The sequence below is a fragment of the Cuculus canorus genome, chromosome 6, assembly GCF_017976375.1.
Source record: "Cuculus canorus isolate bCucCan1 chromosome 6, bCucCan1.pri, whole genome shotgun sequence".
Classification (NCBI taxonomy): Eukaryota; Metazoa; Chordata; class Aves; order Cuculiformes; family Cuculidae; genus Cuculus; species Cuculus canorus.
In genome coordinates, this window is record NC_071406.1 from 4,243,310 (window position 1) to 4,270,034 (window position 26,725).

General features: G+C 42.9%; 1 protein-coding gene across 19 annotated transcripts in view; it reads left to right on the forward strand.

Annotated features, from left to right (window-relative positions):
* The first annotated feature begins 2,676 nt into the window (after nucleotides 1–2,676).
* The window catches only part of GTDC1 (glycosyltransferase like domain containing 1), a 196,541-nt gene continuing 172,492 nt past the window's right edge, over nucleotides 2,677–26,725 (forward strand). For 13 of the 19 annotated variants that reach the window (XR_008450325.1, XR_008450328.1, XR_008450330.1 and 10 more), the window contains exons 1-2: nucleotides 2,677–2,748; nucleotides 14,650–14,848. The gene's annotated coding sequence lies outside the window, so the exon portion shown is untranslated. Of the gene's footprint in view, nucleotides 2,749–7,014; nucleotides 7,036–14,649; nucleotides 14,849–26,725 lie in introns of those variants that run through there. The other 6 variants (XM_054069464.1, XM_054069465.1, XM_054069463.1 and 3 more) reach the window with 5 other exon arrangements.

Below are 26,725 nucleotides of genomic sequence, written 5' to 3' on the forward strand. Positions count from 1 at the left end.
TCAATGGGAACTGTATATACACGGTCCTTTTCCTTCAAAAAAGGGGGAAAAAAAAAAGTTCAGGCCTAAATTGCCTGCTTACAAATGAGCACTTCTACACTTGAAAAAATGAATGCCTTCACTTCCTTGCCTCAATTTTTCTATCCATAAATTGGGGATAAAACATCCTGTTTGTCTGTGTTCCAGCACACGCTGTGGGCGAATTATCCAGCCAGACTGAAGGTCTCCTCATTTCTCACCCTGGGTGACAATGTCAGAGAGATGAAATCTTACATTTATAAAATGTGAGAGATAAATACTAAAAGATTTTCAGGTCTTACTAATTCTGCCTTGTGACATTTTGGCATTTTCATAGCTTGATAGGAATTCAGAGGTGCAGGAGAGTGGAAAACTGTTGTGAAACACCTTTACAAAGCTTTTTGAACCTAGAAAATTGTGAAATAAACTGCTGCATTATCCTAAGGGTATTTCTCATGCAAATCAGCCTTCTCGACACTCTCATAATCACTGATTAGCCAGAGTAGGAAAAATTACATAATTCCTCAAGTTACTGGACTTCACACTTCCCACAGCCATGCCCTGGAAATTTGCTTTATTAGATATTACTCACTTTGACTTTCTATTAAAACCAAACTGGTTTACATCTACATGCCACAGATCACACCACACTGAATTCCGTTGGCGTGGAGAACACTCCCCTTCCGCAGGGTTTTGCTGGAGAGGTTGGTTATCTACCAGAAGGAGGTTCACAGAGTGTGCCTCAGCAGCAACATCTGCCCAGCCTCTGCAGAGCTGTGCCACTGAAAAGGCTGGATTTATCAGGGAAAAATACATGCCTCCCATCACGTATAACCGAAAACAGTTGTTTTTCTCAAGAAAAACATCTTTGGTTTTTTTTTTTTCACTTTTGTTTCTTTTGTCCACAGCTTCTTGTTCCTTGCATCAGAAGAAGTGAAAGCAGCAGATCATGGGAGGTGATTCTGCTCCTCCTGCTCTGCTCTCGTGAAACCTCACCTGGAGCTCTGCATTCAGTTCTGGAACCCTCAGAACAGGAAAGACGTAAATCTGCTGGAGTGAGTGCAGAGGAGGCCAAGGAGATTATCAGAGGGCTGGAGCACCTCCCATAGAAGGACAGGCTTGGAGAGCTGGGCTTGTTTAGCTTGGAGAAGAGAAGGCTCTGTGGAGAAATTATAGCAGCCTTCCAGTACTGAAAGGGGCTCCACGAAAGCTGGGGAGGGGCTCTTGATCAAAGAGTGATGGGAAAGGACAAGGGGGAATGGTTTTAAATTGAAAGAGGGGAGATTTAGATTAGATTTCAGGAAGAAATTTCTTACTGTGAGGTTGGTGAGACACTGACACTGATTGGCCAGAGAAGTTGTGGCTGTCCCAACCCTGGAGGTGTTCAAGACCAGGTTGGATGGGGCTTGGAGCAACCCGATGCAGTGGGAGGTGTCCCTGCCCAAGGCAGCGGGGTTGCAACTGGATGGGCTTTAAAGTCCCTTCTGACCCACATCATTCTGTGATTCTGATGGAGATTTCTTTTTAAGAAGCTGGTGAGGAACTCCACCTATTTAATATACATACAAACACAGATATATTTGTATGTGTTATCTAAAGATTACTGCAAGTAGCAGCTAAAATAGGAGCTTTGAAGAGTAGTGGCAGTGATGTATACACAGTAAATTAGGAAGAGTTGTGTGAAATCCTTTGTATTGTTCTGGAGATCAAATCTAAATCTCTATAGAGAACGAAAGTTAGTGGATGGCGTCCCATGGCACCGGGATTGGAACTAGATGGGCTTTAAGGTCTCTTCCATCCCAAACCATTCTATGATTTATTGCTGTGAACTTTCAAGCGCCCTTCTCCCTTGCTTTGCGGGCACCACCACTTTGCTCAGTTTCCCTTCTTTTTATTCCCTGTAGGAGCGTGGCCGGGAGGCTCCGCTTGCCGCTGCGGAGCTGCACCCACGCAGGATGGGGCTGTGTGGGAGGCCAGGCTGGCTCCGTCCCTCACAGTACATGTGCCCCAGTGCTCCTCTTAACGCCTCCCAGTGTCTCCCAGTGCCCCTCTAACCTCTTCCAATGGCCCCCGGCATGCATCCAACCCCTCACAGTGCTCCCAGTAATTCCCAGTACCTCTCCAACCCTCCCAGTGCCTCTCCCAACTCCTATGCGATTGCACTAGGAAGGCAACTGGGAAGCATTGGAAGGGGTTGGAGGGGCACTGGGAGGGATTGGAGGGGCACTGGGAGGTACTGGGATTGGTTGGAGAGGCATTGGGATTTGACGGGCACCGGGTGGCACCTGGAAGGGTTTGAGGAGCACTGGGAAGCACTGAGCTGGGCTGGAGGGACACTGGGAGGCACTGGGCCGGGCTGGAAGGGCACTGGGAGGCATTGGACTGGGTTGAAGGGGTGCCGAGAGTCAGTGGGAGTCACTGGGCTGGGCTGGAGGAGCACTGGGAAGCACTGGGAGGCATTGGGAAGCACTGGGCTGGGGTGGAGGAGCGCTGGGAAGCACTGGGATGGGCTAGAGGAGCACTGGGAAGCGCTGGGAGGCACTGGGCTGGGGTGGAGGGGCCCTGGGAGGCACTGGGCTGGGGCGGAGGGGCACTGGGAGTGGGCCCGGCGCGATGCAGCGAGGCCGGCAACGCGGGGGGGCGGCTCTGCGAGGGGAGGGAGGGGCCGGGACGCCGGCGCGTCGCTGCCGACGGTCTCCAGGCGGGAGCGAGGAAGAGGAGGAGGCGGAGGTGAGGTCCCCGCGGGGGGGCGGGGGTCAGCGCGGGCGGCGGGGGGGGGGGCGCGGGCGGCGGGGCGGGCTGCGCGGCGGGGTCAGCGCCCCCCCCAGCCCTAAGATGGCTCCGGGGCAGCAGTGCTCCCCGGGCGGCGGGCGCGGGGGCAGCAACATGGCGGGCTGGGCCCGGGCCTGCGGGGAGAGTGGCCCCGACCCTGCGCGGCGGGCCGAGAGCGGTGTGGGGGGGGCATAGGGGATGGGAGCAGAGGAGGCACGGCCCTTGAGGCTGGGGGGGTCCCTGGCCGCAGCCCCTGAGCGCTGGGGGGACTCCATGCCGTGAGCATTGGGGCAGCCCTGGACCCTGAGCACCCCAAGCCATGGGGGCGTCAAGGCTCTTGAGCATATTGGGGTCCCAGCCGCTGAGCTTTTGGGGGACCCTGAGCCCAGCCCCTGAGCACTAGAGCAGGGGGGGATAAGGTCCCTGAGCATTGCGGGGACTCTATGCTCTGAGCACTGGACCCTGAGCACTGGGGAGACCCTCATCCCTGAGCATTGGGGGTGGGGTGGGCAGCCTGAGTCCCTGAGGACTGGCTTCAGAGCATTGGGGGGACCCTGACCCCAACCCCTGAGCACTGGGGGAAGGGGGGGGGTGAGGTCCCTGAGCATTGCGGGGACTCCATGCCCTGAGCACTGGGGAGACCCTGGTCCCTGATCACTGCTTGGGGGAAGGGGGGGGACAGCCTGAGTCCCTGAGCACTTGGGGGTTAAGGTTCCTGAGCACTGGCTTCAGAGCATTGGGGGGACCCTGACCCCAGCCTCTGAGCACTGGGGAGCCCCGTCTCCAGCCCCTGAGTATTATGGAGTCTCAGCTCCTAAACACTTGAGGGGCCCAACCTGGCCCCTGAGATTTTATGGGGTCCCAGCCCCTGAGCACTGGGGGGGCCAAGGTTCCTGAGCATTGTGGGGGGCTCAGACCCTGAGCACTGGCCCCAGAGTACTGGAGGACTCCATCCCCTGACCCCAGCCCCTGAGCACTGGGGGGGACCTGGACCCTGAGCATTGGTCCCCAGGCACAGGGGGGTCTCGACCCCTGAGCACTCGGGGGAAGCACCCTCAGACCCTGAGCACTAGGGGTACTCCATCCCGTGAGCATTGGAGGGGCCCTGACCCTAGGCCCCCCGAGCGCTGGGGGAGCCATGTCTGCAGCCCCTGAGCATTATGGGGTCCCAGCTCCTGAGCACTTGGGGGCCCAACCTGGCCCCTGAGGTTTTGGGGTGTCCCATCCCCTGAGCACTGGACCCTGTGCACTGGGGTGGGGGGGCTTGGCCCAGCCCCTGAGCATTGTGGGGCCCTGGACCCTGAGCATTGGCCCCCAAGCAATGGGGGGGATTAAGGCCCCTAAGCATTTTGGGGTCCCAGCCCCATAGCTTTTGGTGGGCCCCCAGCCTCAGACCCTGAGCACTGGCTCCAGAGCACTGGGGAGACCCTGACCCCAGCCCCTTAGCACTGGTGGGGCTGACCCTGGCCCATATGTGTTGGGGGACTGTGTCCCCTGAGCACTGGTCCCAGAGCATTGGGGGGGACCTGGACTCTGAGTGCTAGCGGGGGGCAGCCTCGGACCTGAGTGTTTGGGTAGCCCTGGACCCTGAGCGTTGGCCCTCAAGCACTGTGGGCATCAAGGCCCTTGAGCATTTTGGGGTCCCAGCCCCTGAGCTTTTGTTGGGTGGGGGCAGCCTCAGGCACTCACTTCAGCCCCTGAGCGCTGGGGAGCCCCATTTGTGGCCCCTGAGCACTTGGGGCCAAGGTAGCTGAGCACTTGACGCCCCATCTCTGGCTCCTGAGCATTATGAGGTCCCAGCTTCTGAGCAATGGGGAGCCCAACCCTGAGCTTTTGGGGGACCCCAGCCCCTGATCGTTATGGGGTCCCAGCCCCTGAGCATTGAGGGGGCCAAGGTTCCTGAGCATTACAGGACGCAGCATCAGACTGAGTACTGGCCCCAGAGCACTGGAGGGACTCCATCTCCTGACCCTAGCCCCTGAGCACTTGGGGGCCCCATTCCTGGCTCCTGAGCGTTATGGGGTTCCAGCCCATGAGCATTTCGGGGTGGCCAAGAACCCTGAGCATTGGGGGTCCCTGGCCCCTGAGCATTGTGTGTGTGTGGAGAGACCCTGAGCTCTGGGAGGATGTGTATTTTCTGAGCATGCTCTGGTTTTATTTTCCTTTTTAAATACACTGCTTTTCCTCAGCAGTTAGAAAGTGAGCTGCAAAAATTTGGACTCAGTTCTGTTCCAAGTGTCACTACAGCACAATTAAAACATTAATTTGTATAAATAGTTCTGTGTCACCTTTGTGGTGACAAAGTGTCATGCTTTATAGAACAAGGAGGGAAAGAACCCGTAAAAACACTTCAATTTTTCAGAATATGTAGATTTTGGGATTTTGTTTTTACTATTTTAAGCTAAAAATACCATGTGATAATGCTTCGTAGCAGAGGAGCTGCTCAAATACACTTTGCAAGCGGATCCCAACTTTAGGAAGTGTGTCTGGGATGAATGAGACTTGGCAGGTCTGCACGAGTTCTTTTAACACATGCCTGTGTGATGGAGTAGCAGGCTGGGGGGAAGAAACCATGGGAGCTGCAAACACACACACTTAGAATCATAGAATCGTTTGGTTGGAAAAGACCTCTGAGATCATTGAGTCTGTCTGTACTTGTTTTAAGGGACAAGGGAAAGGGTTTGAGGCTTCCTTTATAGTAGGATTTTCTGGTTGATGAGAAGTGGGTGCACATTAGTGATTCAGAGTTTAGCACAATAGTCAGGTAGAGATGAGTAGTGGATTTTAGTGTGGCTTATAACAATGGTTTGGCATAATTAAATAGAGCTATTTTATTGGATTCTATTAACCTGGTTAACCTTAAATCTTAACCATGACAGGGTTTTCATGTAAAGAGCCTCCACACAAAGTACAATATTGAATTTTAATTGGAGCTTTTGAGATATAATGTAGAATAGTCTTGCTTCATCTCTTTTTTTTCCTTAGAATTCCAGGTGTAGTAAAATGTATTGGAAGAATACTTCCTGACGTCAGTTTAAATACTGTGAATCTGGATCACATAAATTAGTTCAGGGCAGGATTTTTTAATACAGTGTCGGGATTTTTTTTTTTATTTATATGCCTGCTGGATATAATAGGTGAGGGTCGATCTTAGCGGTGCAATAGTTTGGTCTTGACAAACTTTCTGAACAGTTTCCCAGTCTTAATCATTAGCTGGCTCGTCAACAACAGTGGTAAAGCTCACGAAGCAAGCCTCCTGTCCAGCCCAAGGTTTTGGTGCTTTACCAGTATGGTACAAAATTCCTCCCTCCGCTGATATATGCACAGTTGGAATTCTTGTGTGTTAGCATTGTTACAACTACTGTCAGTTACTGCACTTGGAGTAAGAGAGTAAGGCCCTGTGAAAGCAAGAGCAGCACGAGGTGGGTTGGTCTTGTCCTGCAGGGTTTAGCCTGGCTGAGGGAAGGAGTTTGGCACAGGAGTCATTAATCTGATACTAGATTTTTTACTAGATACTAGTCATTAATCTCATACATCTCCTGAATTGTAGTCTTTTGGGATTTGCCATGAATTACAATCACCTGTTAATTAACCCTTGTGGATCTCTGTCCTGCATTGAGATTGATACCAAGTGCCACTGGTAGTTGCAAAAGCTGTGCCTGTAGCTTGCAAAGTGCTTGTGCTACAGCTGAAACGTGTCACTTCTGCTGCTAAGTCACTTAGACTCTAATGCAAAAGTTATACAACTTCCTTAATGTTGTTTTAAAACTAAAATATAGAGATATTTTAAAGACCTGTTTGGCTGGAGGCCCATTTTAGAGTGGCCGGTAAAAGTAATAAACTATCCTCAAACATTTCTACTCAATAAAATTTGAGAATATGAAAACAGAAAGCTCCTGGTTTAGCTTTCTAGAAATGTTTTCTATACCCTGCGACTGCTGCGTTTGGCTTTGCCCGTAATTCAGAGAAGCGTCACATGCCTTCGGCTTTTTAGGCCTCTGACCCAATGTCAGAAGCTTGTGCTTCTGTTGTTTTCTGTTGTGAGAAGAGCAGTAAAGGCTTATGGCCCCTGACCAGTATCCTGCACTGGTGAAAATGTCCTAGGAGGCGATTTTATCATAAACCAGCACTTTACCAGTGTACTTTCTTTCACTCAGGGCTCCTGGAATAAACTGCTTGGGCAAAAACTGGATGGCTGCTGTAAGCTGTGATCACACCAAGCGCTTCCCGATGTAGAGAAGGCCAGTAGGTTTAGAAGCATTTGCTGTATTTAAATTCCTTACTGTTTGTGTGCCCAGATGGAGTATAACTTATAGAAAAGGAATAAAATGTATTTACTGTGTTGTTTGGTTTCACAAGATCAGAATGTGTTTATAAAACACAGTCCTATATAGCTCAGATTGGGAGAGCCATCGACATGTTTCTCCTGCTGCAGCTGGTGAGCAAATATTTAGTGTAGAATATTCTCTTGTATTAGCTTTTTCAGTTGCAAAGGTGAAGTCTTGTCCAAAGAAGTTGGCTCTTACCTGGTTAAATAATTCAGTTAAAGAGCTGCTGTTTCTGTGTAAATGGGTCCTAAACTGTGTGCTCGGAAGAAATGTGTTCCTGTGTGAACAGAATTGTGATCTCTTGTAAGGAAATAGCTGAGAATGTATTTGCAGGTTACATTTTCAGTGGTATTGATATAAATAATGGAACCGTAACGTTGAGTGCTCTATTTGAGTGCTCCTGTGCACTACTGGTTATGAGAACACAAGCCATTGTGTAGTGAGAGTAGTAACAAAACCAAGGCAAATGATTTTCAAACTTGTAAAGAATATATTTTTTTTTGGTCTGGGACTACTTGTATAACTTACTAATACTGCTAATTTAAAAAGAACTGTGAAAATGGAGACCGAAGTCGCTATATGTAAGGTTCTAAGGACACACACAGCAGGCATTTTAGAAACACATAGGCACCATGGGTTTTTTTTTTCCATTTGTATGTGAGAAACGTTCTCTACCGAGTTGTAAAGCAGGAAAATCATCTTAATCTCTGGTGGCAGAATTGTTAACGAAGGGCTCTGGAGAGCCTGCTGTCCCCTGCCCCCAGCCATTGGTAAGTGGTGCAGTTAGCAGCAGCGAGGCAGCCTTTATGCTGTAAGGACTTGTACCCCAGTGTGAATTTCACTTCTGAAGAGATATATATCAAAGCATGTCTTAAACGTACACCTTAGCTGACCATATTGCTGCACGTCAGATGTGGAAGTAAAAATAAACGTGTGAAGCACCAGGCAGAGTATGAAATCTAAATCTGAGAACTCTGTCTCCAAACAGTCTATTATCCTAAATCCCGCACCCCATATACAGGCATATATGGCAGCATATATGTATGCTTTATTTTTGATCCGCAGTATTTCCTGTAGGCAAGAAATCAAAGATCTTTTCAAGTTATAAATGACAATAAGTTGGGAAGTTGGTATTTCAGATTGCTGGTGTTTTGGGTATGAGTTGCTCTTTGATGTCCAAATGAGAACTGGAGGAATGTCTAAAATTAACTCAGAAATACGTAAAATTAAGGACGAAATGCAGAACATGGAAGAAGGTAAGAAAGGCCAGGCACTAAATGTGGTTTGTTTATTTTCCCTTGAATAATTATTTGTTAAGGTTAAGACACAGAAGCAACACAAACAGTTGAGATACAGAAAACCCAGAGTAAGTCTAGGGGGCTGTATAAGCAACTTGCATTTAGATACTTGCCTGTGTGTGGGTTTACCTGTAATCAAACCTGCAAAATTCAATACATATGTGGCTAATGGACGTTTTCTTGTTGGCACTTCAGATGCAACTGGATTTAATATCATCTTCATACTGAATTTTACTAAATTGTTATAAAAAGTTGTTAACAAAGTTAATGTTAGGTTGAAAAGAAAAAGAATTTAGTCAATTTTGCATCTGAAAACATATATACATGTTGTGTTTATACAATAGTGCGACCAGTGTGGCTTTATGGGCTGTTTTGTAGTGTCCCAGAGTGTATTTGGGCAGTCTAATGCCTTGTTTGTGCAGCAGGTTGTCTGGGTTCATGATGCTTAGTGATGAAAATATGATATTGCTGTAAATACTCTATGAATGTTTTCTTCATAGAGTTACAACAGTGGTCCTTAAAAAGGTTACTTTGGCTGTGCCTCTGGCAATGGAAAACTTGAGACAGTTGTGGTGTTGATGAATAAAATACCATCCAGAGTGCAAGATTTCTTTCATGGTCATTATTAGAAGCCATCATTGAGGAAAAAAAAAATCCACATCCCTTAAGTTCACGCCTAAGTAGTTGGATTCAGATATAATATCATGCAATCTTTCATTCTTTCTCTGGGATGGAAGATTTACTGGATTGATGATCCGTGATGGACATTACTCACCCTGGCAGAATTCAGTGGTCAAGTATGATGGAATGAAGGATGGAGACCTTGCTGTTGCCATTTGGTATTTTTCTCAGTCTGGAAAGACAGAGAAGAGCTGTTCCTTCAGAGAGCTGAGATTTTTGGTTTGGCCTCCTAAAGCCTAATAAAATGTAATAGAAACAGAACTGTTATAAAACCTTCCTATAGAAGGATTTCCAGGATATCATAAAACTTTGTGCATGTGCATAGCCACCTGTGTTCCTTGGCATCCAAGAGGGCCAACTGTATCTTGAGGTGCATCAAGCACAGTATTGCTGGCTGATCGAGGGAGGTGATTGTCCAGTGCTGCTCCATGCTGCTGTGGCCCCACCTCGAGTACGGGGTGCAGTTTTGGGTGCTATCATTGCAGTTTACTGCTTTTTCATAAAGGAAGCAGGAGTAACAGGTGCTGATCTCTTCTCTCTGGTGACCAGTGATAGGACCCAAGGGAGTGTCAGGAAGATGGGCCAAGGGAGGTTTACATTAGATATTAGCAAGAGATTTCACCGACAGGGTGGTGGAGCACTGGAGCGGCTAGCCAGGGAAGCAGTAACGGCCCCAAGCCTGACAGTATTCCAGAAGCATTTGGACAATGCCCTTAGACTCATGGTGTGAAAGTTGGGATTGTCCTATGCAGGGACAGGAGTTGGACTGATGACCCATGTGGCACCCTTCCGACTCGGAATGTTCTATGATTGATTGTATGATATGCGCAAGAATAAGTGTTTGGGAATGCTGAAAACTCAGAATGGAGTGATTAGCTTGAGCAGTGATGGTATGTCACGGTGGGGACAGAATACTCGTGGAAAGAACAGTGAAGATAATTTCTAGGACTAGCTTTTAGGAAAATTATATTCTCCCTGTTCTTTCCATGCAGACTGGAAAAGGCCTGAGAGTTGTGCGTTAATGATATTATTATTTCACAATGTAAGTCTTGATTATGTTTTCATAGTACTTTATCTACTGAGTGACACCCTTGTAAATAAAATAGGAATAAAATTCATGCTGCATTGTGAAAATAAGGAAATATCTTGCCCGGTGCATGTAATTGAACAACTGCTTTCTCTAAAGAACCATGATTTCCATCATTCAAGAACTAAAATCTTAATACAGATTCTCATTTCATCTAATGCTCAGCGTCTTATTTTGTATATTTCTCTCTGCTTTGATATTTACTTTACATATAAATATTCCTGAAAACAAAAATTCAAGGAGCAGTTGTATCTTTTATAGGTATGTATCTTTATCCATAAATGAATTGTATCTTTTATACTCTGGTTATTTTCAAGGTTAACACAGGGAATACACTGAAAGATAGTTTTGCAGAATAAGTAATCCAGCGGCATTGTGTGAAATTCTGTGTATTACAATTTTCCAGTGAAAAGTTTTGCCACTGCAATTTCTGCTTATAACTTCGTGTGTGGTTTGAGATAAATTCAGGTTCTCCAAGTAAGCAACAACGTCTTGTTGGCTTTGGAGACTAATTTCTTGTCCTGATCTTGCTTTAAGAAAACTTTAACAAGAAATATGCTTTTGTTTTCGTTATGTCGACTTTCTTTTTTTGTTGTGATTTAAACGTAAAGGCAGGATTTATGGAAATGACTGTAGGGTAGTGCTGGCCTAATTAGTCATTATTTCTGGCAAGGCATAAAAAATTGGTCGTTCTTGTGCCTAAAACTGATAGCGTTCTTTGTATTTAACCTGTAGGTCTTTTGTAAAAACAAATGGTTGTGCTAATAAGTTCAAAATACACATATAATATTACTTGGCATGCTGTTCAAGGGCGTCATTTAGGTTTTTCATTGATAGTTAAATTTGCTAAGGTACGCTGTCTGCCTGGAAAAAATGTATAGTTATATACTGTTTTTTAAAGGAATAGTAGTAGTTGAATTGGAACTTGCAGTAGCAATTTTGGAATAAATGTGGCTCTTCTACTAGTGTAGAATTCAAGGATTAAATATAAAGTACTTTATAGAAGTACTAATGCCTCTTACAAATTTTTGCAAGGAGTTTTAGTGTTATCCATGGGATGTGTTCACTGCTGGGCTGAGTGATGCCTCTTATGGATTTTTTTTGTTTGCCTTATTGAGGTTGATTGCCAGGGATTGGTGTTTGACCCAGGTGACTTAGGGAAGTCCACCACCTTCAGCATCTCTGTGCATGTGGAATGCCTTTCCCAATCAGAGAGGGGGCCACTGAAAACCTGCCTTTTAAAATTAAACAGTCAGTAGGGGCATGTGATAAGAATGCTCCTATGTGTCTTTGCCCTTCCCTAATGAGACCACAGCTTATGCTGCTCTTGGACATCCTTGATGACCAAGGGACAGTGCTGGAGCAGGAAGGTACTTCATGTCTTCCTCTTCGTGAGTCTATTTCATGATTAAACTCTTAGAAGTCACAACCCCCAACATGCAACTGCAGTTTCATGGTAGCTGTGACATTATTTTACTGTTCATGCTGTGAATTTCATTCTTTAGTAAAATGAATGTTATATTGGCCTTTTAAGTTGTCTGTCAGTGGAGAATAGAGAAGCTATGCTTACAGCATCTGTATGCAATCTTAGCGACAAGTAGGACCCTCTGGAAAGCTGTTACTGTTGGGGCAGAACTAATCATTCCATGTGAAATTATATAAGGAGAATTAGCTCTGACTCTACCTCATTTCCTTTCATACCGCTGTGAAAATAAGCTTAGAAACATCAAACCTTCCCTCCTTATTTCTTTAAGTACTTTATTAAATACTCCTTTTTATTAAGGCTTATTTATTGTAGGTGCTAGAAACAAAAATAACTGCCTGTATTTCTAGATCCTAATGGGATGTGCGTCCTTGCCCAGTTTGGCAGCTCTGATTTCCAGCTCAGGTTGGGATTCCCAGGATCGGTTACCATTGCCTTCTCTGTACTTTGACTTTATTTCCCTGGTGGATCATTCAGAGTACTTCATATTTTAGGTAGCATGCTTGATGTGATAGAAAATTGTCAATCACAGACTGCCTTGGCTATTTAGAAAAAAAGAGATATCAAAAGCCTGCTTGGAGCTCTAAGGAGCAGTCAAGTTACCTGCTGGTTTGCCTGGCAGGAGCCTAAACTCGTACAGCCTTTAGGTTTGGAAAAGAAAACACTGTTCTCTGGAGGTCATCGGCTTTACGCTAAGGCCCTGTACTGTATGTGTGGGCGTTTAGTGCTCATTGTAAAGCCAGACAGATACATGCAGACAGTTTCTGACATCTTCATTTTACCAGGTCTTAAAAACAATCAGTGAAGATTTGTGTAACCTCTTCATAACCTAATCTATTGTTTAACTATCCTTAGAGGTAGCATATTTCTTCTAATACTATTCTAATTTTTTTTCTAACCTGTTAAGCTTCTTGTTTTTTTCTTTTTTTTTTTTCTTGTGGATATTGCACTGGTGGGATGTGAGCATCAAATTGTAACCACTGTTAACCTCTTTTGAAGCCTGTGCCCTCTTTCTTTCCTGTTCTTGTTTTTTTTTCTGTACTCAGCAAGCCTGTTTCCATTTAACTTCGTCTGATTACTTAGATTTTCATCTGAGCTTGTATTGGTTTCCTACACCTGCGTATCCAGACCATAGTGTACAAACATATCAATGATGAATAGAATAAATCTTACCATCTTTTGCAGATTATGCTCCTCTTAATACAAATTTGGATTAATTTTTCACTTTTTGCACAATTAAACCCCTGTTTTCAGTTCTGCTGTTAGTCACTTTAGTCCTACTTTTTTTCTGTTCTGACTCTGTTTCCCAGAGTACTTGCAGCCTTTCCCAGGTAACTACAAAATTTTGCGAGTATGTTGTTCATCATCCAATAATAAATGAAAACATTAATCCTGCACTGGAAATGCTGTCTGCATTACAATGTGAGGGCTAGGAGGAAGAAGGTTGTTGTAGCCAGAGTCCCTTGATGCAGACCTGATCTTTGGAGGTGGAATTGCAGAACAGCTGGGTTGTGCTCCTACCCCTTCATTTTCTTTGGGGCTGTGTATTGGTCTTGCTTGGGTATGTCCATGTTGATCTTGTACTGGGGAGCCTGGAACTGGACAAATTGAGTCAGGCATCTTGCAGCTCTAGGTGTTTCAGGAGGGAATCTTTAGTGACATAAAAAAAAAACCAACTTGGAGAACGTATATTTGGGTCTATGCACGTGCGTCAGCGGTGGTTCTGTTGTAGAAATTGCCTGCAATTAGTTGGATGCGTATACCTGTGTGTGCATCTGTGTCTGAGGAACTTGAGGTGCATCTGTATACGTGTGGTGATTCTTCATGGCTGCTAGATCAACACTATAAAAAATAGAAAGTCTTTGATCAAACAGATATCATTATTAGAAGTGAGTGTTATTCTGTGAATCATGTGGACAAGGAGGGGAAGAAAGGGTATCTCTACTTCAAAACCTTGTCTTTTGTGCTCTTTGCCTGGAACATAATCTGCAGGGTTTTTTCTTTTATGTTAATACTTTGGTATACCTGATGCGATCAGAAACACTTTATCTTATCCTCTGCACTGACGCTTCCAAACTGAAGCAACTAAGAGGTTCTTCTAGAGAGTTGGAAAGTAGCGAGAACTGTGGCTTGCAGTTAAGGCAGATGGGATTGCAACATCTGTGCCTAGGAAAGCTGCAGTCTGATCTGCCTTCTGTCTTCAGGATTTCTGAGATTCCAGAGGCAGAAGTGGTGCAGATAAGACATGTCCTTTGAGGTTTTGAAATGCTTCTGCTTAGATTGTAAAGCTCTTCTGTATTAGGCCCACAGGAAGCACATCTCTTATAGTGCAGCCAAATTGGTATCATTATTAAGTACTATTTCTCAGACTCTCCAGTGGTAACTCTTCTCTTGGTGGCATTACTTGGGAAGAAGAGCCTCTACGGTTGCCTCTGTGTATTGACTAGTCAAGTAAGTGGCCTCAACACGTAACTGTGCATGGTAATTTCTGACTTGCAAGCTGTGATGGGATCCCAAGAACAGTTCATGGAGGGGTTTTCACCTTTTCCCTGAAATTGAACTCTGTAGTGCTAAAACTTGGGACTTCTGACTTGGAATCTTCATTAGAGCACAGTCTAGAATAACAGGAAGAAAACCCCCAAAGCCTTGGTGTCAGACAAATTAAAATAAATTTTCTGTAATGATTCTCCCCTTTGCCAATGGTATTCTTGCAAAACGGGTCTTTGCCTTTGATTTATTCTCATTGTAGCAACCGCATTGATTTCTGGGTGGCATAAAATTCTGCATATTCTGCTAGGTGTTCTTAAGAAAACCATGTCCTTTTCCATCATGTCGGAGCAGAAGTTGTATGTCTGCTTGTGGGTCTGGGGAGCTCCTGCATGTGTTGGGGCTCCCCACTTGCTGTGCATCACTTCTGCTGTTGTGTCCCACTCTAAAAGGCTGTGCTAGGTGAGTTGTGCTTCTTTTTCTTTCCCATTCTAGGAGAGCTCCTCTGGCCCGTTGCACAGCCTGTGGGAAGAGGCAAGCTGGTGGCCTTCCCCTGCTCCAGCTGTAACCTTTTTGAAAGGACGTCACTTAACACAGCGCACAGCAGGCGAATCAGGTACGCTCTGTGGGAGTCCGACAGAAAGCACTTCAGAAGCGGGAAGTTCACGAATGTGTTCTGCTGAAGAAACAACCTGTAAGTAATATATTAAAAGAGGAACTGGATGAAACATGAAGACAACCTCTAAATGAGAAAAGCAGGTGGTTTGCATTATTTCCTTCATGCTTAGTTTTAATGTTGGTGTCATAATAACAATACATGACAAATGAATATGCATTTCTCTCAGCGGTGTTTAAAATTTGATTACCTGAATATTTATGTTGCTCAGTACTTAGAAATATTCAAAGGGTTTTGTTTTTCACTGGATAGTACACGGAATGATTTTGGTAGTTGAACCGTATATTTCATTGCAGACTGTCCTAAAAGAAGTTCTTAAACATTTGGATGTATTAATATTACATTTAAAAATGTAAACTTTGAAAATGTGGTTATTAAATTCTGTCCAAGACATGAACTCGGTTCTGCTTTCTAGCATTAATTATGCAAGTCTGAAATTCTCAGTTTCATTTAAAGGTAGGGCTTTTTATTTGTATGTGACTGTTGGAATAAATTACCAATACGAGAAAACATTCTACTAATAAACGAGGGATGCCTGGAGTTGGCTCTACTAACTGAGACAATTTAATTCATCCATCATCAGGGATGATGTTTCTTAGCAACACAAAGTATTTTCACCCGGGGCGCTTTCACAAACTTTCACATTTTTCTTCAGATGCAGCCTTGGTAGTGTTTTATATGACCTGAAGTTCGTCCATCTGTCCTGCAGCTCCCAATACATTTCCATTCCCTTCAATGATCAAATGATCTGATATATGTTTTTTTTCAGCTTAATAATACACGAGTTGACTAGAGAATCATTTCACATGTCAGATTTTCCAAAAGGTTCTGGGAAATTATTTGTTGCTCTGTATAGCAAAGCGAAAAGTTATTGAAAATGTGTTATAGTTCCATAATAAAACAGATACGAAAAATATTGGCTTGGGAGCTAACTAAATGCTTTCTGATAGCCATAGCCTCAAGGGGGATACTTGGATCATTTGTAATAAAGGGATATCTTTGATATCTTTTGGTGAATTGACTAGTATTCTGTTTAGATCATAATTTATGAAAAACCTGGCTTGATACACAATGTTACTTTATCAAATTGTTTGGGTGTAAGCATTGCCTTAATGTACGGCCAGAGTTTTCAATGTTTATTCTTTTAATGTGCTCTATGAAATTGGAAGAAGCTGTTGCTACATTAAGACTCTACCTTTATTTCTTGCTTTCCTTTTTTTAACATGTGTGAAGCTGATTAGATCCACATAGTTGTGGATAGTTGCTGGGAGGTTTAGCTTGCTTAAGAAACCCTTTCAGGTATATAACAAGTGTTACTCAGTACTGACAGCAAACGTCTTCCAAATGCAATGTATTATTTTGCTTTGAGAAATAATACCTTTTTTGAATTTTTGGTAAACTGCTCTGAAAAATTCTGTAATTCTGTTCTGTGAAAACTATCTAAGCCTTTGCTTCAATCTTGCTTTGAGAGGAAAAGTTTTAGTGGCTGTAGGATGAAAGGTGCTTTATCAGCCATGTATTGTGATAAATGAAAAATGTTGTGATGATTTAACTATTACTCAGCTTATTTCACGAAGGTGTGGAGAAAACATTTTAAATAGCAGGAAAATAAATTAAAGAAATAATGGTTTGATTCTTTCTCGTAGTTTAAAAATACCCTCTATTGCAGGATTTCCTGTGTTGCAGCTTATGTCATCTGTATTTTACTGAGTTTTCAGCTTTATTTTACTGAGTTTTCATGCGCACGTGTAAAGTCTTTGTACATGTGGGTATATGCAAAAAATGAATTGGAAGAATTAGTGGGGTGCTGTTATATAAAGGTTTTATTGGTGGTGTTTCAGACTGTAGATAGTGTTAATGCTCGAGGGAGTATTTAAGGAGTGTGAGGGTTGCCGGCGAAGTCAATGCTTGCTTTGTCATTTAACTGGATGCTTTTCTGTAAGGATGACATCTCACAAGTGAACTTGCAAGTAATTCCTGTGTAATTTCAAGCTAAATGACTGAGTAATTGGTGTTCCTGGTTCTGGGACACTTAATTGCATGTGCAATCTTGGACATCGAGTTTAGGATCATCTTTGTTGCCGTTTAGGCGTTTCATACTCTGGTATTAGTGTCCAGCATCTTGCAAGATCTCCAGGTGTTTCCTAGAGTCCTCTGGAGAATCTCCTAAGCTGAAAGCTTCTTCTGTTATACTACAGCAAGTGGTATCTGAAGAAAGGAGAGAAAGAAAATCTTAGCAAAGGGTTTTGCTAGCAACAGGGGCGTTAGCCTTTAAAGCATCAAGCGTCAGGTCTTTGAGAACAGCAGCAGTCCTAAATGTCTGATGTTGCCAGGCCTATACGCTTGAGCCACAGCAGCTTGTAGAAAGGTCAAGGCTCTGTCTGTTCCCCTTCCTGCAAGACTTTATTGCATGTGGTGACAGATATCTGTGTTTTTACCTTTCACTTAGCATCCCGGGATGATCGGGGAAGCTCCAGAATCAGTTATAGGCTTTCCATGCCCTTTCAGGCGCTGAAAATTCACTGCTTGTAGAAATAGGCAGAGTTTGGAGTTGTGATGGCTTCTCTAGGTAATTGTACAGTCAGGTTCCATGGATATTTGCTAAAGGCTGGTGTTTATGCTGCAACAGGATAATCATAGAATCATTAAGGTTGGAAAAGACCTCTAAGATCATCAAGTACTACTGTCAGCCCAACACCACTATGCCTGCTAAACTGTTTCAAAGAGTGCCACATCTACGTGGTTTTTGAACATCCCCAGGGATGGCGACGTCACCACTGCCCTGGGCAGCCCGTCCCAATGCTTCACCACTCTTTTAGTAAATGTACCTGTAGTCACATTGTAGACCTCTATTTGTATCTCGACATAACGGTATTTTGTTCTGTAGTGTGATGTGCGTAAAGACTGACTTTAAAGCTGGTAATATATTTTTCACAAAGACAAATTTGAAAGATTTTTAAATATTGAAATCTCTTCATAATTACTATTTTATTTTTCCAACTGCAAAACTAGCATCTAAATTTACAGGAGTTACAAAGGCTGCCACAGACAACTGTGTACAACCTGTGTAATAAGAAACCAAAGCTCCCCAGTGCACTCCAGAATCATAGCCTAAAATTCCTATTTCTAATTTGTTCAAGACACTGGCTGTTAAAGCCACTTAGGACATGTTGGCAGTAGCCAGTCTCAAGCATAAGAACAGTTTAATTTTGGGGAATGCTTTGCTTGGGGTAGAGAAGTGAAGAATTCCATAGGATTTGCAAACAAAATCATAGAACTATAGAATGATTTGGGTTGGAAGGGATCTTCAAGCTCGTCCAACTCCAACCCCTCTGCCATGGGCAGGGACACCTCCCACTAGACCAGGCTGCTCAAGGCCCCATCCAACCTGGTCTTGCAAAGCACGGGAGGCAATGCTGGTGGAGATGCATCAGTCTAAGATGGGAAAGAGGGAAGGGTTCTAATAATTTCCCTTCACTTGTGTACTTTTTGAATCTGTCAGAATGGTTCCTTTGGATAGGCACATAATATGAAAATATCATCCGAATGCTGTGCTAAAGACAAAATTCATGACCAGATGTGACTTTTAAACTTCAGCCTCTCCAGCCTGACTGAAGCAGCCACTACAGTCCTTGTCTTACCCCTGCTCCCTCTTTTTCAGCTGGAGCTTCTGCCTATATTCTACACAATTTCCTGTGGTTAAGTGTAAAGATATGAAAAATTGATGAAAATTATCTTTTTGAGGGTAGTAAAAGATCTGGAGGAAGTCTGATAAATAGATTGGGATGGCTTGTAACAAGGAACAAACAGCAGTGTCAGAACCGTTGCAAATTTCTGAAAACTACTTTTCATCTTAATCTGTCCATGATTCAAATGAAGGACATTCACTTTATGGCCTGCAGCACAATACAAGTTGTACTTTGCTAGCTTTTCTTTAAAGCGATGAACATGTTATTTGAGTTTTAGGAAAGACAATTTGAAAATGTACTATATTTAGGATTTAGTCTTGAAGTTAGAAGAATAACTGGTGGGTTTTGCTGTTGTTGCATCTTTTAATGTTTATCTGCAGAGAATGATGTGATCTGGGTTGTCACTGGGAACATTTAGTTTTTCGCGCAGAGTATTTTTGGGCAGCTCTTATTTGGAACATAGGATAGAACATTAAAGAACTAGTCTAAAAAATTACCATTTCTGTTAAAAGGTCAAAAATTATAATTGTTTGGATGCTATTTCTGCTGTTAGTCTGCAAAAATGGAGAAAGTGAGTGCAAACTGGTAAGGCTCAAGCATTTGTCAAGCTGGTAGTTTGGCTTTGGGTTTCTCATGGTTTAACATAGCTGTGTCCTTTCAGAGGCTCAGGAACAAAATGAATTTATTCTAGTTAGGGCTTGGACACATTTATGAATGAGAAGTCAGATGTCTTCCTGTACATAGAGTCTTTCTTTTATGTGTTGTGTTCGCATGTAACTCATACTGTGTTTGTGTGAGAGCAAATGGATATGGTTCCATTCAGTCTGTCTCTAGCACACAAAGCTATTTTGTGTTGTCAATAAAAAATCATAAATTCTCTGTATTACTGAGCTTTATTTCCAGCCAAGGAGTAGTACATGGAAGTATTATGGGATCTTTTAATTGCTATGTTTCAAGTCTCCACTTTGAGTGTGTCTGTCTCTCCAGCCCTGACTTATGAGAAGATCTGGTGAAATGTGCTCTTCCAAGCAGGTCGTTCTGCTGACAGGGTTACAGGGAGTAATGGAGGTGGGAGTTTGAATCTCAGATGTTAGTGACGTTGTTTTGACATGCAGTAGTGTTCTGCATTATCAAGGAGGACGACCCTACTTCTGATGAGGTCCTTCCATTGTACCTCTGCAGTGTGGAATGAAAGATAAAGATGTTTCATGATGTTTCATGCCTTAACTGGTAGGTCCTGAGATCAGAAGCAGAACCGGGGCCTTAAATCGCAGTCATTTGAGAGATGTGAAGAGAAAGCACCCGTCACATCTTGCTCTCACAGGATTGTAAGATCAAATTTAGAGCAGTAGTGATTGTCATCTATGGCTGCCTGCAGACAACATGGTTTTGTTCTTGCTCTCTTGGCTGCAGCTGTGTTCCTCTTTTCCGAGTGTTGCATTGCATATAAGGTCAGAGGGTCAAAATTTTTATATTTCAGCTTCCTGGTGTGAGCCCTCAATCCCTCCCTCCCCCAAGCTTTTAATACCCTAATAACCACGTTTCCACATGTACTTTATGGAACTTGATGACAATGTTTCATAACCTCTGCTCTCATCAGTGAACTATCTTCAGCCAGGGAAGTCGAGCTTTGACTCAGTGATGTCTTTGTGCTAACAAAATATGAGGACACTTATTTCCATTTTAACGTGCTTTCCAAACATGGAAGTTTCCTGTATTTACTTGGTAATTTGTTTTTGTCTGTACCCTTTGATAACGCTATGGTGCTTGTCTCTCCTACCCCCTAAATCTCTTTCTTGAGAAACTCCTTGTTTCTCTTTATTTTGAGATTTGGCAAGTTTTCTGTCAGGTTCATAGGAGGACTTCATAGACAGTAATTTTACTAATAACACAGTCTCAAAATGTTAAAAATCCATAACATTGAGCTATTTGCCACAGATGTGGCTTAAATGGTTTTGAGTGAGGGCAAAAATTTTATTTATCTTGAGATCATTCAGGAATTTAGGTAAAAATACTATGCTTTGGTAACTTTTGGAAGCTCTGTGTAAACTTTAAAAGCTTGTTGGATTTTTAGTATTTTATTTTATTTGCAGGGATTTACAGGTCTGAGCCAGGCTTGGTTTTAGAGCACCTGACAGTGTAGCATCAGGTAGCATAATCATAGAATCATAGAATGGTTTGGGTTGGAAAGGACCTCAAAGATCATCCAGTTCCACCCCCTGCTATGGGCAGGGACACCTCCCACTGGCTCAGGGGCTCCAAGCCCCATCCAACCTGGCCTTGAATACCTCCAGGGATGGGGCAGCCCCCACTGCTCTGGGCACCCTGGGCCAGGGCCTCCCCACCCTCACAGGAAAACATTTCTTCCTAATATCTCATCTAAATCTCCCCTCTTCCAGCTTAAAACCGTTCTCAGAAATGTGGTTTTTATATGTGGCAGTATTACTATTTTATAACAAGGGCTTGTAACTAAACCATCCTTTTCTGTATGTAGGGTATGCTTGAATTAAGGGTGATATGGTAGGCTGTTGCCTAGGTTGATGCGGATCAAACCCTAAAGACTTTTTTTGGTACATTTCATGGAAACTGCATAGGCTTGGATGCAGCAATATGAGGTTTTGGTCTATATTTGATATTCCGGAAGAGAGTTAAGAGTCTTGAGTAATCTGCCTCTCTCAATGGGACAGCTAGCGTAACTATGGCTTGGGGTAAAAATAAATAACACCAATTAGGCAGGTGGCAGTCCATACCTTCCTTTTCCCATCCATACTCTGGTTTAGTGAGGGTTATTTCATACAGGGGGGCTGCAACAAAGCTTTTTTTGTGAATTGAAGTTCTATTTCATGAGTAGGATGCTTCAAGATTCAAGAACAACTGAGCGTTAGGTGGCTTCTTTCTGATTCAATAAGCAATCTATCCATTAAAAATTAGTTTCGGAAGTGAGTTATTGGTGTATGTGTGTGTGTATACATATAAAAATACATCTAAAAAAATCTGGAGCATCCTGAAATAGGTACAATGGAACCCCTATTATACAAACCAAAAGCAAAAATCTAAGTAGTTCCGTATTCAGCGTTAATGATCTATATTTCATATGAAAGGTTGACCTTTGCAGGGCCTTTTCTTTCAAACTAAAGAATAGGCTGATCTGTTTCTCCCATAGCTGGAAAGGCAGAAGAAGAATTGGTTGATCTTATTTTTTCGAGCAAGACTATCACAAGGAATGACCAGACCCGTTGCTGAGATTGCAAAGGACTGTATGGCTCCTGGCATCTTTTACCACGTGCAAAGACTGATTCTGTTTAATGCAAAAAAAAGTACGAAATGCCCAAGTTTAGACCAAACACAGATTTAGGTCAGGAAAAATGGGATCCTTTGTGTTAACTTCAAATGGATATCCTAGACTTCTGTATGATGGTTCATATAAATCAAAGTAAACGTTATTAGGTTACCCATTCATCACTGTGATTATCACTTGACCTGCTTAGCATGTGTAACCTGGTAAGCATTTGCCAGTATTGTGTTTAATTATTAAGACAATATTCAAACATTATATTCTGAATTTTATTTAATTTATTGTGGTCGTCTAAGGCTCTGCAGCTTGAAGAATTTGAGACAGACAGCTGGATGATCTAGAGCATACACATTCTGTATGGGGAATCTGTGAGGTTTTTTTTACATCTGGAGGTCTCATTACGCAGATATAAAACATGCTTTTTATGATAATAGGAGTAAATTTTAAAATATTTTTTCAATCCAGTACAATTCTATTGAAAATATGTTATGAGAGAAATTTAAATGCTTTCTTTTGGACAAAAGCATGCTGCTGACCCGACTGTGTAACTTCAACTTAAACCAGTTCTCTGTTTTCAGCCTCTTAATTGTTCCGTGAGCTGTAGTATTCAAAGAATTAAATGTGTCCAGTCCCCAACATCTGGTTAATCTTGTGATGCTCAGGAAGGTGGTCTATAGTTTGAGTCTTAGGATATGGGGCTGGGATTTTTGGCAGAAGAGGCTGCAGGTCTGTTAGGGTTGCAAATGAAGTACCCCGCCTGGGAGACTGATGCTGAGATATACAGTCCGGGAGATCTGACTTCATTTTACCAGTCCTTTATGCATAAGTAGTTCTAGGAGGGCCTGGTAAATATGGAATTTCATTGTTTTTTGTTCCATTGGTATTTCAAATTAGAGCAGTCACTCATTTTGTTACCTAGTTCTCATACAACCTGTACGACTGTGCCTGCTGCTTGTCATCCTCTGTTCATCCTGCTTTTGCGTTACTGAGAGCTCGGGATCTGCGCTTGATTTGAAGTCAATAATAATCTCTATCACAGCTCTGTTAGTATTGAAAGTCTCTAATCACTTTGGTATTTTTTTGGCACAGGAGCTTAGGAAAGCGGATCCTAAATGTGACTGATTTTTGAGGGAAAATGTCCACATATTTTCGTTATTAGTGGAAGCTGCAGATGAGAACCTCAAAGAGGAATACAGAGGAGCATCCTCCGTAGGTTGTTCACAGTGTATTTGGTCAAGAAAAGAAGTAATTTAAGGAATGTGACGTGTGGTTCTTGATGCAGAAAAAAGCTTCTGTATGCCTAATACATTGGAAAACATTTGTTCAAAAGCACGTCTCCCTTGTGCAAAATTTGCCCCTGTAGCATTATTAAGGTCAGTACCCACACAGGTTATCTCATACAAACTGAACATGATGCCGGAGGTCAGCTTTGGCTTGTAAATACAACTTTAAGGAATGTTTTGTCTAGCCCTGTTAAAAAGCATCAGTATAAATTGTTTGTTTAGAAACTTATTTACTCCTGCTCTTCCTGGCCTTGTCTTCAGTTCCTGATTAAAAAAAACAACAGTTGTAAATGAAACATTGTGTCCTGCTGAACAAGTAAATTTGTGGAAACAATCTGTATGCATAAACATATACTCATAGACTGATTCTCTTTTAAATGAATTGATTTTAATTTTAAGGTAAATATGGAGTTGCTTTGTTGGATAAGACCTTTGAGATCGTTGAGTCCAACTGTACCTGTCCATTGCTAAACCATATTCCTGAGTACTTCATCTACCTGTCTTTTAAATACCTCTGGGAATGGTGACTCAACCACCTCCCTGGGCAGCCTCTGCCAGTGCCTGACAACCCTTTTGATGAAGGAATTTTTCCTGATGTCTAATCTGAACCTGCTCTGGTGTAACTTGAGACCATTTCGTCTCATCCTGTTACTTGTTACTTGTTGGAGAAGAGACCAACACCTGCCTCTCTACAGCCTCCTTTCAGGTAGTTGTAGACAGTCATAAGGTCTCCCTTCAGCCTCCTTTTCTCCAGGAGAAAGAGAACCCCGGCTCCCTCAGCCACCTCTTGTAAGACTTGCTCTCCAGCCTCTTCATCATCTTCGTTGCCCTTCTTCGGATGTGCTCCAGCCCCTCAGTGTCTTTCTTGTAGTGAGGGGCCCCAAACTGAACACAGTATTTGAGTATTTCTGTTCTGGATGTTTAATCAGGCTTTTCTATTCTTCACTACACCTCAGTGTGAAAAAATGTGTTGTTAATTTTGTGGGAATAATGACTTGTTGCATTGTTAATTGAAGAACGTTAGAGTCAGTCTGCGATTCAGGGAGGAATTATCAAAGTGAATAATAAATCTTCAGAATCAAGCAGGTAAATTCACCTGTCCCTGTAGTTCTTTGAACATTGTGGCTTTACTCTTTACTACTGAAGAGGTCTCTGTGCTTCATCATGTGTTGGTGTGCTCACCGGAAGTCAGCATTCCTCTTCTGTATTTCGACTTGATAGCTTTTTCATTAATCCTTCAAAAGCACTGCACTGCTTAATGGAGACTTTTCAGAAAGTCTTCCGGTGTGTTATGTTTGCGTTCTGCCTTTCACTTCAGTGCTAATCAATAAACTGGTTTTGATTCTAGTCGCTTTTCAGGTTGGATCTTGACGATACGTGGATGGATAATGTATTCTGTGAATTAGGTGTGAAGCAGTTGGAGAAACACTCAGGCTGGTGCTGTGCTGAGCCTGTCAGGTTTGCCCTGGCTTTATTTTAGCTTGTGAATGCAAGGCAGCCAGGCAAGGCTAACACTGAGCGGGACCTGGCTATCCTGGGTCTAACGTGGTCCTGGAGAAAACTGCTCAGATGCTCATATTCTATTTGTACTTTTGTTGCTTGAGATGTCTGCTGTCAGGGCTGTCGTGTTTTGCTGCTCCAGGTGACGAAGAGGTGATTTGGTCTCTTTTTGCCGCTACTGTCGTAGCATGGCTTTACGATGCTGAGCCTCATTTGATGAATATTTCGAAATTGAATTTGTTATTGGTATATTATGCTACGCAGCATTGTGGCTCAGAGACTTCTCTGGAAGTGCATATCTACCGGAGATCTTCAGTATCATCTGGGGTGCAACTCTGCTGGCTGTGATTAATTGTTTATTGAAAGAAATCTGCTTGTCTATTATGTGAGCAATGGAAAAAGAGAGTAAGTCGTCAGAAGTAAAGGTGCAGCCACCTCCACTCTTCTGGTAAAGGATCCTCGACTCCTGAAACCCAGTTTTGGCAGAGAGTAGATGCCAAGGATGGAGAACTGGGGCTCATGTAGTCTCCACTTAGTTAAGGTGTTCCCCACAGTTCTGCCCACTCTGAAATCAGTTCATCAAATGTATCGAACCTAAAGAAGGTTGTAATGAAGTGCGTGCTGGTCTCTTCTCCCAGGTAAGAAGTGATAGGATGAGAAGAAACGGCCTCAAGTTGCGCCAGGAGAGATTTAGGTTGGCTATTAGGAAAAATTTCATTACTGAAAGAGTGGTGAAACTTTGGAAGAGGCTGCCCAGGGACGTCATGGAGTTGTCATCTCTGGTGGCAGTTCAGAGTGTAGTTTGGTAGGCACAGTGGTGTTGACTTAGACAGACTTGATCTTAGAGGTCTTTCCCAACCAATGATTCTGTGATTATATCTTAACCCTAGCTTTCATATATTCAGCAACCTACAAATTGTGCTCAAGCTGTAGGTTTTACAGGGCTCCTGATGCTCTGTTTGAATGTGAAGATGCTGTTGTTTTTTTTCTTTAAATTTTACAAGCGTTTTCCATAATGATGTTCCTGTCATGCTTTTGGCCATGAATCAGCAAAGCATTTTTGTGCATGCTTTAATTGAAGCGTGGAGTTGTCTCGCTGTGCAAATGTTGAAGTCGGTGAGACTATTAATTAAAATTAAGTATCTGCATAAGTGCTTTTTCTAAAAATAAGTTGCTTCATAACAGCTTTGGGCCATATCTGGGGAGGAGGGGTTTGTTTTTTACAGGCTTTGAAAATAGGTATAGAATTCTCTCTGGATTGTATGATTATAAAACGTAGCAGCAATACCAGAGGGCAGAATGTTCATGGGATGGCATGTGAACTTTCTGCCTCGTGAGATGTCACCTAAGCTGCTATTTATTTATTTTTAAATAGAGAATAAAACTATTATGGTTTTCATATTGCGCAGAGGGTGGTGTCAAGGAAAACGTCAGGATAAGTTACTGTTTAAGCTATGCCTGTAGTGGAAGCACACAAGCTGCATTTGTAGAAAACAATCAATTCGTCGTCTTTTTTTACTGAGTGCCTGGTTACAAATCTGTTTTACTTCCATCGAGTAAAACCTTGTCTTGTTTAGTTAAAGTTAGTGCTTCTCAGTGGGAGACTTTTTAGCTAGTTGTGGTGTTTGTCATTTATGTTTTCTGTCTGTAGTCAGAGGCATTGTAAGTATTTTCAGGAAGCACTGAGCTGTGGGGTTTTTTCCCCTCTTAAAAAAAGAGGAAAAAGAATTTACAATTTACTTTACAATATTATCTGGTTTATTAATTCTTATGGCACCTTAGTGAAATAACAATCTTTTATCTCCTAAGTCTTGTCTCTTCATCAGACCACTGTTACCTTTTTTCACATTTCCTTTAAGAAGAGACCTCTTTTTACAGGCTGTGGTATTCCCTACCTGTAGCAAACCAGTAAATTATTAGAGGAAGGAGTCACTGGAAACAGTGAAGAGGAACGTGCATCAGGCTGCTGGTGCTGTCAGATTTCTGGTTGCACCTCTGCTGTCTCTTCCTGCAATACTGATTTTTAAGCTCTTCCAGGCCTGCCTTTTTGCAAGTATAAAGCACTGACCACATTCTTACGCAGGAAATGATAAGAGACCTGAACGCATGTGATGCGAGCTGGAAGCAG